Source organism: Apteryx rowi, unplaced genomic scaffold (genome assembly GCF_003343035.1).
Source record: "Apteryx rowi isolate R43461 unplaced genomic scaffold, aptRow1 scaffold_328, whole genome shotgun sequence".
Classification (NCBI taxonomy): Eukaryota; Metazoa; Chordata; class Aves; order Apterygiformes; family Apterygidae; genus Apteryx; species Apteryx rowi.
Window position 1 is genome coordinate 858,295 of NW_020449730.1, and position 14,250 is coordinate 872,544.

The window sequence follows — 14,250 nt, forward strand, 5'->3', positions numbered from 1 at the left end:
GGCTCCCGCGTGGCTCCCCGCGCCCGGGGCCGCCGCCGCGCGGCCGCAGCCCGTGCGGAAACTGCCGCCCGCGAGGAGCGCGGCGGCTTCCGAGGGCGGTTGCGCCTCGTCCCGGCTTCCCGGGACGTCTGACCTCCCGGGAATCCCCGCGTTCGTGCCTGTTGCTCCTGCCCCAGGAGCGGGTTTTAAGTGGTTTTACAGCCTGAAGTCTCGTGCTGAAGTTACTCCTGTCTCTGGCCAGAGAGATAATGTCTGTGCTTATCTGAACGCAACTGTTCCTCTCTGCGTTTGGAACTCTTGAAGTGCTTATCGAACTCCTTTGTAGTCATTTGTAATTGTTGACTTTTTTTTACCCCTCTGGCTAAGTAAAGAAAAATGACTTAAATGGTGTTTTAATAAGTTTGACTGTTAAGCAATTGCCAATAGTAGTCCTTATTTCTCATTAACAGCTTTGGAGTTTGTTTGCTTTAGTACTGTATGTATATACATATATAGGTATATATAATGTATGTGTATTAAAAAAAGCCAAGCAGTGAGGTAAAACTCTAAAAGCACAGTTATACAACTGTCAAAATAACTGTTTTTCTCTTCTTGTACAAGAAAGAATACTGCTGCCTTTCTAGTGCTTTTTATTTTAAGAGTGTGTCACAGGGAGAACTTCTTGTAAAAGCTCTCTTGTAGGCAGGAGAGCTGTGAGGACAAGTTGCTGATAAGGGCTCTTATTTATTCCTCCAGAGAAAGGAGGGGTGGAGCAATTAATTTATATTTTTGAGATTTTTAAAAAAAGATGGTGTTAGTAGGGGCTGAAACAGTCATTGACATTTTATAACCTCTTGGTGCATTATCAAACAATATATGTAAGACTCAACACTATAAGTCTTTGGGGAAAACAAGAGACACTAAAGCTTCATTTTTGTGTCAGGTGCTAGTGTTAAGAATAGAGCAGAGGCCATTTACTGACATTGTGCTTTTCTTGTGATTTTAAGTGAAAGTGGATGGAAAAAACAGACTTTTTTTTAAGACTCAGATTTGTTATGTGAGAACTTGAAGTAAATGTATTAAATGAAGTTTTGTAGGCCTTTTACTTATAACATCAACCATCTGCTTTCTCTAAACCTAAAGAGACAGCCCTCGAAACAGGAAAGATTATAGTGAAAGCCAAATTATGTGGCAAACCTTTTGCAATCGTTTATCTCAGAACTGTTCTGCTTGCTAACTTGTGCATATATTGAATAATATCCTTGGTTTATGCTTGAATGGGCTATTTTTTCCTAAGCCACAGAGTGTGCTTTTTTTTTTCTTCAGAGAATAAAATATGTCAGGCATAGCTCCAAAACAGCTAGATTGAATACTACCAGACATCTTCACCATTGACACTTTAGATTACATATAGGATATCTTGTCTGAATTGTGCTTCCTTCATCTCCTCCTGAAAATGAATTTGTTAGAGCCTAAATTTGTAAACATTTTCACAATGTTGTCTTGTCCCTTTTTAACATAGGCTGTGTATTTATGAAACTAACCTTATATGAATCTGCCATTTGGATCATTATTTCAAGCTCATGTTGAGATTTAGAAATGCATCATGTGGCTAATGACACTAAAAACCTGTTTAACATTAGCTAGTGGTACATCAGTCAGGTAAGCAAGCTGCTCTTGGCCCCGACCATCTTGTCAGTGTACACAGCTCTTTAGAAAGAAAAATGCATTTTTCATTAAAATGAAATATTAGAAATTCTTGAAAATCAGGCACACATTAAAGAATGAATCAAAGGAAGTGTGGTTTTGAGACTATGCAAAGGCTTAGTTTTTGTTTATGTTAATAGCATCAATTACTCATTGGTCTTGAAAGTCTCTGAACAAAAAAACTTTAGAAACAATGCACTTTTAGCTTTTGATAGGTCATATGTTCACTCTTAAACTGGTTGTTGGTGAGATTCCTATCCAGTGGTGGTATGCTATTATATTGTTTCTCATGTTATTGTGACCAAGTCTTATTAGGGTCAGGTGTCTGCCAGAGTAACTCTCCAGAAAGCTGGAATGTTCATGTGCCTTCTTTAATGTGGCCGCAGTGTGTATTCAACAAGCTCATCCCTAGGTTGCTGTGTCAGCTGGTCCTTAAATCCCTCAAAGGTCTAACCACCACAGAATATCTCAGCATGCCCGTACACCATGGTGTTTCTTGGGGCAATATCCTGGCATTAGTACAGTTGAGATTGTAAATTGAGAATTTCTGATTAAAGAGTCATTGTGAAGATAAGACTTTATGAAAAGCTCTAGAATGATAGTTTGCTTTAAAACAAATTGTGACCGTGAACCCCTTGTGGTTGGGACTTCTTGTAGCACTTGGACCAAAGGCTCAGATATATTTCCTTGTCAGACTGTATACTCCATGACCACAGACATATACTGCAATGATAATAAGCATCACTGAGTCAATCAGCACTGGCTCTCTTGCTCAAAGGAGGATTACCTGTCTTAATTCTATTTGCATTTGGCAAAACACACTGTTTCAGTTGCTGTTTCTGCCTGATAGCTAAGGTATGGAGCACCAATGGCTGTGTTTCTTGTAAAGTTGTGGTGATGATGATTCTGGTCAGATCAAGTGTGGGGAAAAGAGGATTGAACTTAATGTCTGTTTCAGATTGCATTAAAAAAATCTGGCATGTCAAAAACTTTAAATGGTGTGCATCCATAGTTGTTATTTCTCTAAGTCTTTATTTTGCTAACCCTGTCTTAGATACACTGCTGAGTACAGTTGTATCAACCTATATATATATATATATATATAGGAATATACAGGAATGTTGCACTGTTTTCCTCATGTGATATGAGTTTGGGTTTTGATTGGTCTGTTCCTGTTTGGAAGCCCCAGCAGGAGAATAATGTACTTTGTGTAGCCATCAAACATGAGTGAAATACATAGGTTACATAATAATCTCCAGTTGCATTTATTTTTTTGTGCTCAAAAGCTAGAGTTTGGGAAGAACAAACATAACTTGGAGCTTTAAGCTGAGGAGAATGGAAGTGGGGCACTTCAACTCTTTACAGTTCAGTTTCTTGCAGCAATGCCACTGCCTGTCATCTTGCAGGAGATGGAGAGGCTTTGAATTGTACCGCAAAACTGTTTGCGTGCACATTTGTGTGTTCATGTTCCTTCCCTCTGTTTCCCTCCCACCCCTTTTTCACTTGAGAACATTCCCTCTGATTTCTCAAAAAGCAAAAATGGCTAAATGCTATAAAATTCTGTCAGGTAGGCTTCATACTCAGAAGTATTAAGAGAGAGTTTTCAACGGGGTTGAAATCAGTGACTTGAAATGACTGTGTATACATATGGATGTTTGGCAATGATCAGAGGAGTCTGAGTCAAGGAAATGTTTGTGTCCTTTGAGAACAGAGGGGAAAAAAAGTAAAATTTTCTTAACCTGCCTGTTCACCTAAAAACTTAAGTTTCTTCTTGCTTGAGTTGAGTGTCTGAAGGCCATTCAAATTAAGGAAGTGGAATTATTTGTGGCTTTAAGTCACCATATTGTTGGATATTTTCTTTGTTAGTTATCGTATTAGAATATGAAGACACCTGTGATTGCTTTTATGTTAGTTTCTGTACCTTAACTGTAAAGCTCTGGTTTACAGTAAAGGTCCTGAAGACATCAGGGGTAGTATGTTCTTCTGGTAAAACTCAGTTTCTAGTACCAGTTTTGGGGTCTCGGGTTTGCCATGTCATCTTGTCCTTGGAGTGGAGTATCCGGTGCTGAGCATCCCTAGGGATGTGGCAGTTCATTTGCAGCAGATGCAGAGCTGATGTGCCAGGGATGCCAAGAGGAGCGCAGAGGAAAGGCTATTTGGTATTTACTGTGTCTCTATCACGGCACAAAGACAGGAGGAGACCTGGAATGTGTCTGGTCTGTATTACACGAGAAGCTGACCTAGATTATGGATGTTGTCCTCTCCGATTTTGGTCGTTGGCGTTATGAACACGTATTCTGATTTGGCAAACATTGAGAGGCGAGTAAGAAAGGTCGTCTCTGAGATATCCCTTTCCAGCCATTGAATCCAAACATTGCCCTACTACAGAGCCTCTCCTCTGGACCTGCTTCTGACAGGACTTTGAGTCCCATCCCTGTTTGGAAGGCCTGTCTAATGTTAAGGAGCTGACCTGTTAAGGCTAAGTCAATAATAGAAGGGACTTTAATTGCTACTGTCTTAAAAAATAAAGTTTAAAAAAAAAAAGCCTCTGGGCTTCCATGGTTCTTGTTTCCTTTTCTTTTTTAATAATGACAAGACAGTGACAGCTCCTTTTTGGTTATAGCAGTATCAGATGCATATTTGTTGCTATTCAATCAGAGCAGTGAGTAATTTCTGTAGCTGTTGATTTATTGGTTTGTGGGTCAGAAACCTTGTCTAATCTAAGCTTCTATTTTTCTTTTATTTTCTAGTTACCATTGTACTGAGACTTGAGTGTCCAGCTGATAGGAACAAGACTCTGCCATACTACAGCCTTGCTACATGCATGGAATAGCAAAATATTTTACAATATTTGATCGCGCATTTTATTTCTCTAAAACATAAGTGCAGGTTTTGAGGCCTGATCTGGTGGCTTCTATGAGTTGGCAGGGTTCATCATCCTTCTTGGATACTGGAGTGATTTGATAGGCGAATGAAAGATTAGATTTGCAGGTTAGTACTCCTGACAGCAAGGTGCTCTGCTAGTTACTGCTGTGTGCTATGCCTGATGTGAGCTTGATTGGTGCTTGTCCTTCACCAGTCTCTGGTAGAAGAGTGGAGATTGCCCATGCCCAGAGTTGCCTGGCAGCTGTCGGGGCTGGGGTCCTAGACTCTGTTGCTACTCTCCAGTCCTGCCTGCTGTGAGAGGAAGGCATCATCCATGTGAACAGTATGGGTAGTTACAGGTCCTGGGTCTGCTTCAGGAGACGGCCAAGATGATAGGGGAATTGTAACTCTCATTTAAAATGAGAGATTTTTGAGGTAAGGACATGCACAGTTAAGGCACCTAGACAGCCTTTATAGTGAGTAATGCAACAGCAGTTTGCTGTTAGAAAGGTATTGTAGTGTGCTTGATTCCAGATTAGAGTAGTCTGGCTGTTTCCATCCCTCCCTTCATCTTCTCCCCCCCCCCCCCCCCCCCCCCNCAAGTTTCAGTCACAGTCCATCAAGTGCAGGGTAGTACATGGAGAGAGATGAAGATAGCCCATCAAAGTATTTTGCATTGGTTGTTCGTCCTCTTGCCCAGTTGCATCCTCACACTGCAGCCCAGTTATAGCATTGCTGCTTAGTGTACAAGGGGTTGGCTTTTCTCATCAGCTTCTTAATGCACTATTGTAATTAAGTTTTTTTCTTTTAAATTTCTTCAATATTATGATATCCAAGATGTCTCTTAGAATGGTGGTGAAAAGACTTGATAGCTCCTTCTGTGATAGCTGCCTGCTACTGTGTCATGCCTGCTTACAGGTATTGTGCTCTGCTTTGAGAATCCTAAATGTATGAYATCCTATTAAGTTGTACTGCAACACTGTAAGAGGGAAATCTTGGAGATTGTGGTGAAGAAGGACGCTTGGCTGCTTAAACCTTCTGTGAGCGCATCGTTGTCCCGCCTTCTGTTGGACAGTTAGAGGTCTTTGAAATCTTTTTGCATGGTAATGGAAAAAGAAACACCTAGTGAAAAAGGTGAATGTAAAATTATCACAGAGTTTTAAGGGCTGATAAACCATATTTACCTAGTTAAAAATGTTGAACTTTTAAGCTTTAAACTAATATATGTTAAGTCTTGGAGAATAAGGGTACCAGTCAAAACTGTTTTTAAGTGAGTCTAAGGTAATAATAAATGTTTCTAGTCATTACTACAGGGAGAAGGCTGCCCAAAAGATAAGGTACAAATTCAGTGATGAACTGCTGATTTTGGAGGAAGCTCCAGTGTCCGTACTATTTGCTGACAGTTGTGGCAATACCATAATGCCTTTACCAGAGCCTTGTCGGCTCTCGTGGATGAGACAGTCCCTTGAGGAGAAGGTAGGAGGCACAGTATAAGAGAATGAAGTAAAAGGTATCCAAGTATGGAGGAAAAGTTGCACTGGAAGGAGGGGAAAAAAACACTAATGTGACCTGTTTGGAGGAATAAGAATAAAATAGTTAAGCAAGTAAATAGAAGCAGAAAGCTTATGGCACTGGGTCTTGTACTCAGCCTCTAACCAGTACAGTTTCTGTTCTCTGCTAAATAAAGGTGGGGAAGAAAGTAGGAAGAAATAGTTTGAGGAAGTTCAGGTAACTTTTCAGCATGGTTCGTAAGCTTAGTTCAAGCTCCACGCAGACATTTAGCATCTGTACTGTTGAAATCCTTGCCTGTGTTGGCAGGGTGCTGACCACTTCCTCTTTTGTGTACTCAAATTGCTTGTTTGGGGGGTGGAATTAAGAAAAAAAATTCCAAAGAGGAGAGAGACTCAAAAATTGTTAAACATGGAGCCATTTGGAGAACTTTTTTAATTTATATATATTTGTTGAGACTGGATCTATGAGTATGATGGTTTAGATGTAATTACAGCCTGCTTCCTAGTGTTACCAGTGCTCGTGGCTGGCCATGCCCCATGGGTAGAGCTGGCATATGCTCTTCTGCTCATGCCACTGGTGGATGTGATTATGGGACAGGGTAACTTTGCTTTAATTGCTTTGTCTAGTGAAGGGCTTCTGAAATGGCTCCAGGTGAAGCATGAAGAGGTCATGATTTGGTGTGGCATAACTTGGTAAGAAAGAGATGCAGGCAGCTTTGCTGCACGCAAATCTTATAGGAAAGTCTCGTAGTTGTATAAAACCATTGATTAGCATACATAGTAATTTTCTTCCAGTTTATACCATCTTGTGGTGTAGTGTGCATTTAAAAATGCTCCTTTTTTTATTACAGTCTTCTAGACTTTGTTTTGGCATTTCAATGTGAGGCCCTCCTGGCCCAAAATAACTTTCATAAACATAGTTTTTCAAAGTGTGAATACTTTTGAGAGGCCAGCATCTTATTGGTTAAGGAAAGGTAAGATCTGGAGGCAGTAATCTGCTGTATATTCTGTGAGATTTTTTTTACCCAGTTATGCAACTGGTGCATATATTTGCATTAATACACTTAGAGTACATTAGAAGTGCTTATTTTAGGAAGTGTTAAATATTAGCTCAAACAGTCTCTCCTTTTGGGCATCTGCACTTTTGTAATCAAATGTGGTCAGACCAGAGTTTGTGCTGCCTACGTATGAAAACAGAATGCATGTTGAATGCTTGGCCTCATTTCTCATGTTTCCTGACTTGAAGGGAGAACCCTTCACAGTAAAGGAGACTGGCAAAGGAAAAAGATTTTTTAGAAGACATGCTCTGAAATTTTTTCATGTGATTCTTCTGTTACTGTTGTAACAAACTCAAATTTTCTGCATTTTTTGGCTACTTGGCACTTGAACCTGAGGTGACCAGGAAAGTGTGGTCTTTTTGGATACCCAGTAGAGACTATCAAAAGTTGCACTTCATTGCACTTATCCCATTGGTGGAGCTATGCTTATGTTAGGATTGAGTATTAGTGCTCAGGGAAATAGGTTTGTGGTGGCTTAGGGTGTCCTCTTCAGTGATGAATTGCTTTTATTCTTTTTTTTTTTCTTTTCATGCTGCTTTAAAAGACTTTTGTTGTCACACGGCTTTAAGATGAAAAGCTGGTTTACAAAGGTTGATTAGGTGCTTGTTATGTTCCAGACACAAGTACACCCTTAAATATGTAGCTTAATATATGCAGACTCTCTAGACTTCCCAGACACATGTTACTTTGTGCATTAATGTAAGGAATCTTGTTTTCTGAAGCTGTTGGCCATCTTAAGCTTTTTGTTGTTTTTTTGCACTTAAGCTGTTTTATCACCCTGTATCATTTGCAGTAGTAAAACAAGCTGAAGAATCACTAAGGAGGTGACTGGCCTGACGAAGGACTAAGGGGCATGTTTTGGAGACTGCAGTCATGGTTTGAGTACAACTGTTTAATTAGTTGTACAGACGTGCATGTTGCAAGTACGTGCCTCCTACTGTGAATTTATTGCATGTGCTTAGTAAGCAACTTTCGAATGCTTTTGATTGTGGTGTTTGAAAAATTACTTTTAATCCAGGAAAGACCCTAGTTTATGCAGTTTGTGCCAAGATCTGGTTTCCCARTTTGAGCCTTTTGATGATGGCCTGCTTCAAAAAAAAGAAAGTGGATCAAGTGTGGGGGGAAAAATCCTTTTCCTCCTCTTTCCCTCCTCTCCCCCCACCCCTTGCCAAACATAGAGGAGACTCTAACCAAATTTTCCAATGAATTCACCTTTGGAACTGAAAGTTTCCAGCCTTAAACAATCCACTTTGACAGATTAAGAAAAGTGCAGAGTTGGGGACTGTCTGTTTTGGAATTGTAGAAAGTATTCTGTTCCGCTTTGTACACTGATGCATCGATTCTCCCGGAACTTGGTCGTTCATGGAGAAGACTCTTATCTCCCAGGCTGAGATTCTTTCTGCAAAGAGTGCCCTTGAAGACTTACAGATTTTTCTTGTGACATGGGCTTGGCTAAATRGTGGCAGTCACAGTTGAGCCCTGATAGGTTTTACCTAACTATGAGACACAGATTTTTTTTATTATTTAAAACATATATATATATATACACACACACACACGAACACATGCATGCACAGTGTGCCAGTTGTGCACACTGGTTGTTATCTGTCCCTGCTGTGCTCCAGGTTTGCCTCTGCATGCTGGTTTTGGAGATATGAACAGCCTATTTGGTGCAGCTGTTGCTCCCTCTCTCTAGGCAGGCAGGGGTTTCTCTGAAGTCAGTGTCTGACGCCCACAGTGTGTGCAGTAACAGGAGGGTGTGTTGGTTCCCACTGCAGTGTTTTATTTTACAAGGGTCCAACATACTGCCTCTGACCTGTTTGGTATTAATTCAGGAGCCCTTTAGAGCAGGTACCATCTTGTGTGCTTTGAGGATAAAGGRGAGCCGGCCGGCTCCGGGTGCTGAGGTGGCTGGCTCCTTGTGTGCCGGGTGTCGAGCCAGCCAGCTCCCAGGATGGCATGCCGCGAGGCTGGGAGCAGAGGAGGGAGCCCGTGGAGCAGCAGCTGGGCAGAGCTGCCGAGCGCAGGATTCGTGGGAGCCGAGGGCTGGAGACCTCCTGGTGCTCGGAGGCAAGGTGCCCCCTGTCTGTCTGGCACAGTTTTGCCTGTTTGAAAGATAGTTTCTCTAGCATCCCAAAACTGTCTGAGGAAAAGACATTACGAAATAGGTAATGCAAAAAATTCTCAAGGTGTGATCTTATTTGTCTTTCATTACTTGAGAAAGCTGCACTGCCAGAGCTCCTCCTCCCTCACTGCATTTATAAGTTTCGGTGATAATCTTTGTAAGTTTTGGTACTTGGAATTTGCAGAGATTTTTCCATAGTAGAAATACAGGGTGGTTATGGCAGATCGGGATAAATTTCTCAGTGTGCATTTTGTGTATATGCAGTTACCACTGGARGCTGAATCTCCCCAAATAACAGAAGTCAAGGTGGTTTGGTCTCCTTTCTTCTCCCCCCTTGTTGTCTTCATCAGCTAATGGGAAAATGCAGAAGGCTTTTGAAATCTTTCAGGCAGTTTTAGTATTAAATGTAGGCCCCTGATGTGTGACAGCCAGCCAATATGCATGTGTAAGTGTGTATGTGATGTATGCAGTATGATTAATTTAAAGTTATGCCAAGACTAATTCAACAAAATATCTGTTTTTTTTTGAAGTCTGTTTCAGTATTTGTGTTGGGGGCTTGGATACCGGTGTCCTGGGAACCTAGAGACATGCCAATGGTGAAAATAATATGGGAAGAAACTACTGTCCTTGTCAGTAAAAGGTCTGAAGAGCTGTGGTAGTATCATGAAAGAGTTAAGCTCTAATTAGCTCACTCATAAGATATTTAATATCCTTATTAAACTCAACTGCTGGTTCTCTTTTCTTTTCCTTATGGTAAATAAAATTTCTTGAGCAAAGCCTCTGCCTCTCAGATCAGAGGCTCACATGTTGAAGCTGGCAGTGCTAGAGGCTAGTTCCTATCTGTGTGACAGCATTTTTAATTTAACAGGACCGGCTTTGATGTTCTCAAATATTTATAGGCAGCTTCAGATCACTACAATATGTATTCTTTTTAACTGGAGCAGAAGTTCTTCCTCACACAACAAACTTTCTTTCTCTCTGTTTACTCTTGGGTGCCTTTTGGATTTGCAGTCATCTGAGTGGTTTTATGTTGCAAAAATACTGTTTCTGTGGGGGAGGAACTACTTGATTTCCCTTCTAGTTTCTGCAGTGTAGGGTTAGTCTGGCTAATAAATCTTAGCTCCTTGTTTGAACCTCACTGAAGATACCTATATTGTAGAAGAGAGATCTAGTGAAACGGAATTTAAGCAAAATGTAGCTATTGTGAAAACATCTGTTTTCTCTGGGAACTTGGGTACTTGTGTCCACATGGGATCGGACCTGGGTCTGTTTCGTTCGGCAGGCTGTTATGGGCTCGGCAGCGGGCCTTCTCTCACAGGAAAAGGCAGAGGTCTCTCGGATGTCTTGGAGAAAGAGTTTCTCTCTTTTAAATCAGGCTATAATCATGGTTTGTAGTTTAAAGAGGAACTGAAAACTTGAGGTTAGGCTCTCAGTGGGAGCTGGTCAGAAATTATGGAAAAATTCTAGTTGGAATTTGCCGATTTATTAAAATGAACCATTCCACTTGGATGGTTTGACTTATATGAAACTCCGATCAAACTCAGGCAAGAATCTTAAAAAAAAAAAAAAAAAAAAAAAAAAAAAAAAAAAGCTGATGGGTCAGCTACTAGCCAAATCTTTTCCCAGTTTTTTTTTGCCCCAGCAGCTTGTCAGACACTGTCTCTGACTCTGAGGCGGTCTAGCACCCATGCAGCCAGGGGCTGAGCTGAGAGCTGGGACCCTATTTCCTTTCAAAAACAGAAATGTGTTTTTCTTAGCCACTTTAACTCTGCTAGTTTTGGTATCCTGGAAAGGCCTGGTTGTGATGTGAATCTTTGCCTTGGTGCTGCCACACTAGGAAGTGTGTATGTCATACAAAAGTATTTCTTCAGACTAGCTTTGGTGGTAAACTTCCAGTTTCCTTCTTTTCCTGCCATTTTTCTTTACTGCTTTATCCTCTTGGCTCTCTTTCGGATCTTGTGTGGACTACCTGGTCCCAGAGAAAATGTTGTCATGGTCAACTGAGACAGCAAAACTGTGTTGTTTTTTTTTCTAGAACTTTTCCATGTGGATGCCAATAGTATGGGCCAACTTCTGCATGCTGTTTTACTGAGCTTTGCTTTTGTTGTAAAGTTCTGCTTGTTTCACTTTGTGATGATCTCCTTCTGTATCTCCTAACTAAAATTCTCTTCTCATATGCTTATCTGGAGTTCAGTTACCTAAGTAGCAGATTTTTCATGTATTAATTTGAATGGCTTCACTTTGTAAAAATTTTGTCTTTGAGTGATAATAACTTTTCTACTGCAGGCCATGCATTAAAACGTTTGTGGGCTTTGACATTCCTGCTATAGGTGCACTGCTTTGCTGGTACAGCCTATTCTAGTTCAGCAAGTGAAGTCAATTATGTCACTGCCTGCATAACTAAATAGTGCCAGGAAGCAACCACAGGAGAAGAGTACTTGATCACCTACACTGCATGTATGTCTGTTTGATCCACATAGTTTGCTCAGTGATGAATCCTGTGTTATCACATACATTTTTATGCTGTAAAATTATATTACTATTAAGATTTATGTCATCAAAATTCTGTAGGAGAAAAAGGACCTGTAACTTTTTAATGTAGCAGTGAGAATTTCTAAATCACAGAATCGCTGAGGTTGGAAGGGACCTCTGGAGATCATCTAGTCCAACCCCCCTGCTCAAGCAGGGTCACCTAGAGCACGTTGCACAGGATTGCATCCAGGCGTGTTTTGAATATCTCCAGAGAAGGAGACTCCACTACCTCTCTGGGCAACCTGTTCCAGTGCTCTGTCACCCTCGCAGTGAAAAAGTTTTTCCTCATGTTCAGATGGAATTGTCTGTGTTTCAGTTTGTGCCCGTTGCCTCGCGTCCTGTTGCTCGGCACCACTGAAGAGAGTCTGGTCCCACCCTCTCGACACCCTCCCTTCAGATACTTGTACACATTGATAAGATCTCCTCTCAGCCTTCTCTTCTCCAAGCTAAACAGGCCCAGCTCTCTGTCTTTCCTCATAAGAGAGATGTTCCAGTCCCCTAATCATCTTAGTAGCCCTTTGCTGGACTTGCTCCAGTAGTGCCACATCCCTTGTACTGGGGAGCCCAGAGCTGGACGCAGTACTCCAGATGTGGCCTCACCAGGGCTGAGTAGAGGGGGAGGATCACCTCCCTCGACCTGCTGGCAACACTCTTCCTGATGCACCCCAGGATACCATTGGCCTTCTTGGCCACAAGGGCACATTGCTGCCTCATGCTTAACTTGGTGTCCACCAGCACTCCCAGGTCCTTCTCGGCAGAGCTGCTTTCCAGCAGGTCAACCCCCAACCTGTACTGGTGCATGGGGTTATTCCTCCCCAGGTGCAGGACCCTGCACTTGCCTTTGTTGAACTTCATGAGGTTCCTCTCTGCCCACCTCTCCAGCCTGTCCAGGTCTCTCTGAACAGCAGCACAGTCCTCTGGCGTATCCGCCACTCCTCCCGGTTTTGTATTGTCAGCAAACTTGCTGAGGGTGCACTCTGTCCCTTCATCCAGGTCATTGATGAAGAAGTTGAACAAGACTGGACCCTGTACTGACCCCTGGGGGACACCGCTAGCTACAGGCCTCCAACTAGACTCTGCGCCACTGATCACAACCCTCTGAGCTCTGCCATTCAGCCAGTTCTCAATCCACCTCACTGTCCACTCATCTAGCCCACACTTCCTGAGCTTCCCTATGAGGATGTTATGGGAGACAGCGTCAAAAGCCAAAATGAACAGAGCTTTACTAACATACAAAACTAGACAAATATCTTAGTACTGCTGCTTTTTCTAAAGCAAACAAAATTCTGCCCACAGCATCTAAAATCTCTCAAAATTAGCTGTGAAAAAGTGAAGACATATGTAGAAAGTAAAACAGCAGTGTCATATCTCCAGGAAGTCAATGCTAATGCCAATGTGAAGTCCTTGCCTAAATCGTGTGGCTGCTGCACCACAATGTGAGCACTTCCTTCTAGAGTTGGAGAGTATGATTGTGGCTTTTTTTTTTCCCTTCCACTTCCTTCTCCCAATTATTTTTAATGTAGATTGTTTTCCCTCTCCCCTCATACCCTGCAACATCCTTGTGAGGTAGGGAAACTTTTGAAGTATGAAAATACTCAATACTTCTGTCTCTGGGATGGATTTCTTCAAAGATCAACAGCTTTCTCTTTGTTTTTTGGTAGAGCTGTAATAGAAAGCTGGTCCTACCGGTCTAAGGCTGAGCTTTACTAAATTTCGCTCTTTTTCCCCACCTCCCCTCATTCCCCCCCATCAGGATATGGTACTATTGCTAGTACAAAAGAATTATAGAAATGTGAAGAAACAAACTGCAAGGGGTGTGCAATACATGTGTGTGCAATACATGTGTGGACTTCTTAATTAGCTCTGCAACATCTTCCTGAGAAAATAAAAAATACTTCAGGATGGGTTTTTTCTTTTGTTTGAAAGGAGGGGTGTTACAGTTCATGGAAAAACTTGCAAGTTACTTTGGGTCTAGACTCGGTAACTTCTTAAAACATTTTGGGATGTTTGCGCAACCTAGATAAAAAGCATACTTGTATCAGCAAAACCACTCACTAAGACTGAAGAACCAGTTCTAAACTTCTGTCACTTAGGAATGAGCAGCACCAAACCTGTGGTTTGAACAAAAACTTCTCTGCAACCTTAAGTTTAACTTTCAAACATCTTAAGGTCAATAGAAAATGTGTTGTAATTTGGAAACTGGTATGCCTCTTCAAGCTGTGAGTAGAATTTCTTTTGAAATAAATTTCTCAAGGGGTTTTGAAGTATGGCTTTTTTTGTCCCTTCCCACTCCAAATTACCCAGTACTAAAATTTATGTTAAAAACAGGGTAGGCGGAAGGGAAAGGGGAATTTTCCTCCTCATCGCTGCTCAGCATGAAAGTTAATAGCAATCAGTATCCAATACAAAGATCAAGCTGCAAGTCAAAAAGAAAACTTTCTGATTTTTGGCTCTGTAGAGCAATGTTTTCAAT

General features: G+C 41.5%; 1 protein-coding gene across 7 annotated transcripts in view; it reads left to right on the forward strand.

Moving 5' to 3' along the window:
* The window catches only part of ZNRF3 (zinc and ring finger 3), a 127,902-nt gene that overhangs the window by 19,279 nt on the left and 94,373 nt on the right, over positions 1-14,250 (forward strand). The window contains exon 1 of one of the 7 annotated variants that reach the window (XM_026071561.1): positions 5,865-5,888. The exons of the other annotated variants lie outside the window; for them this stretch is intronic. The gene's annotated coding sequence lies outside the window, so the exon portion shown is untranslated. Of the gene's footprint in view, positions 1-5,864; positions 5,889-14,250 lie in introns of those variants that run through there. 7 annotated transcript variants of the gene reach the window in all.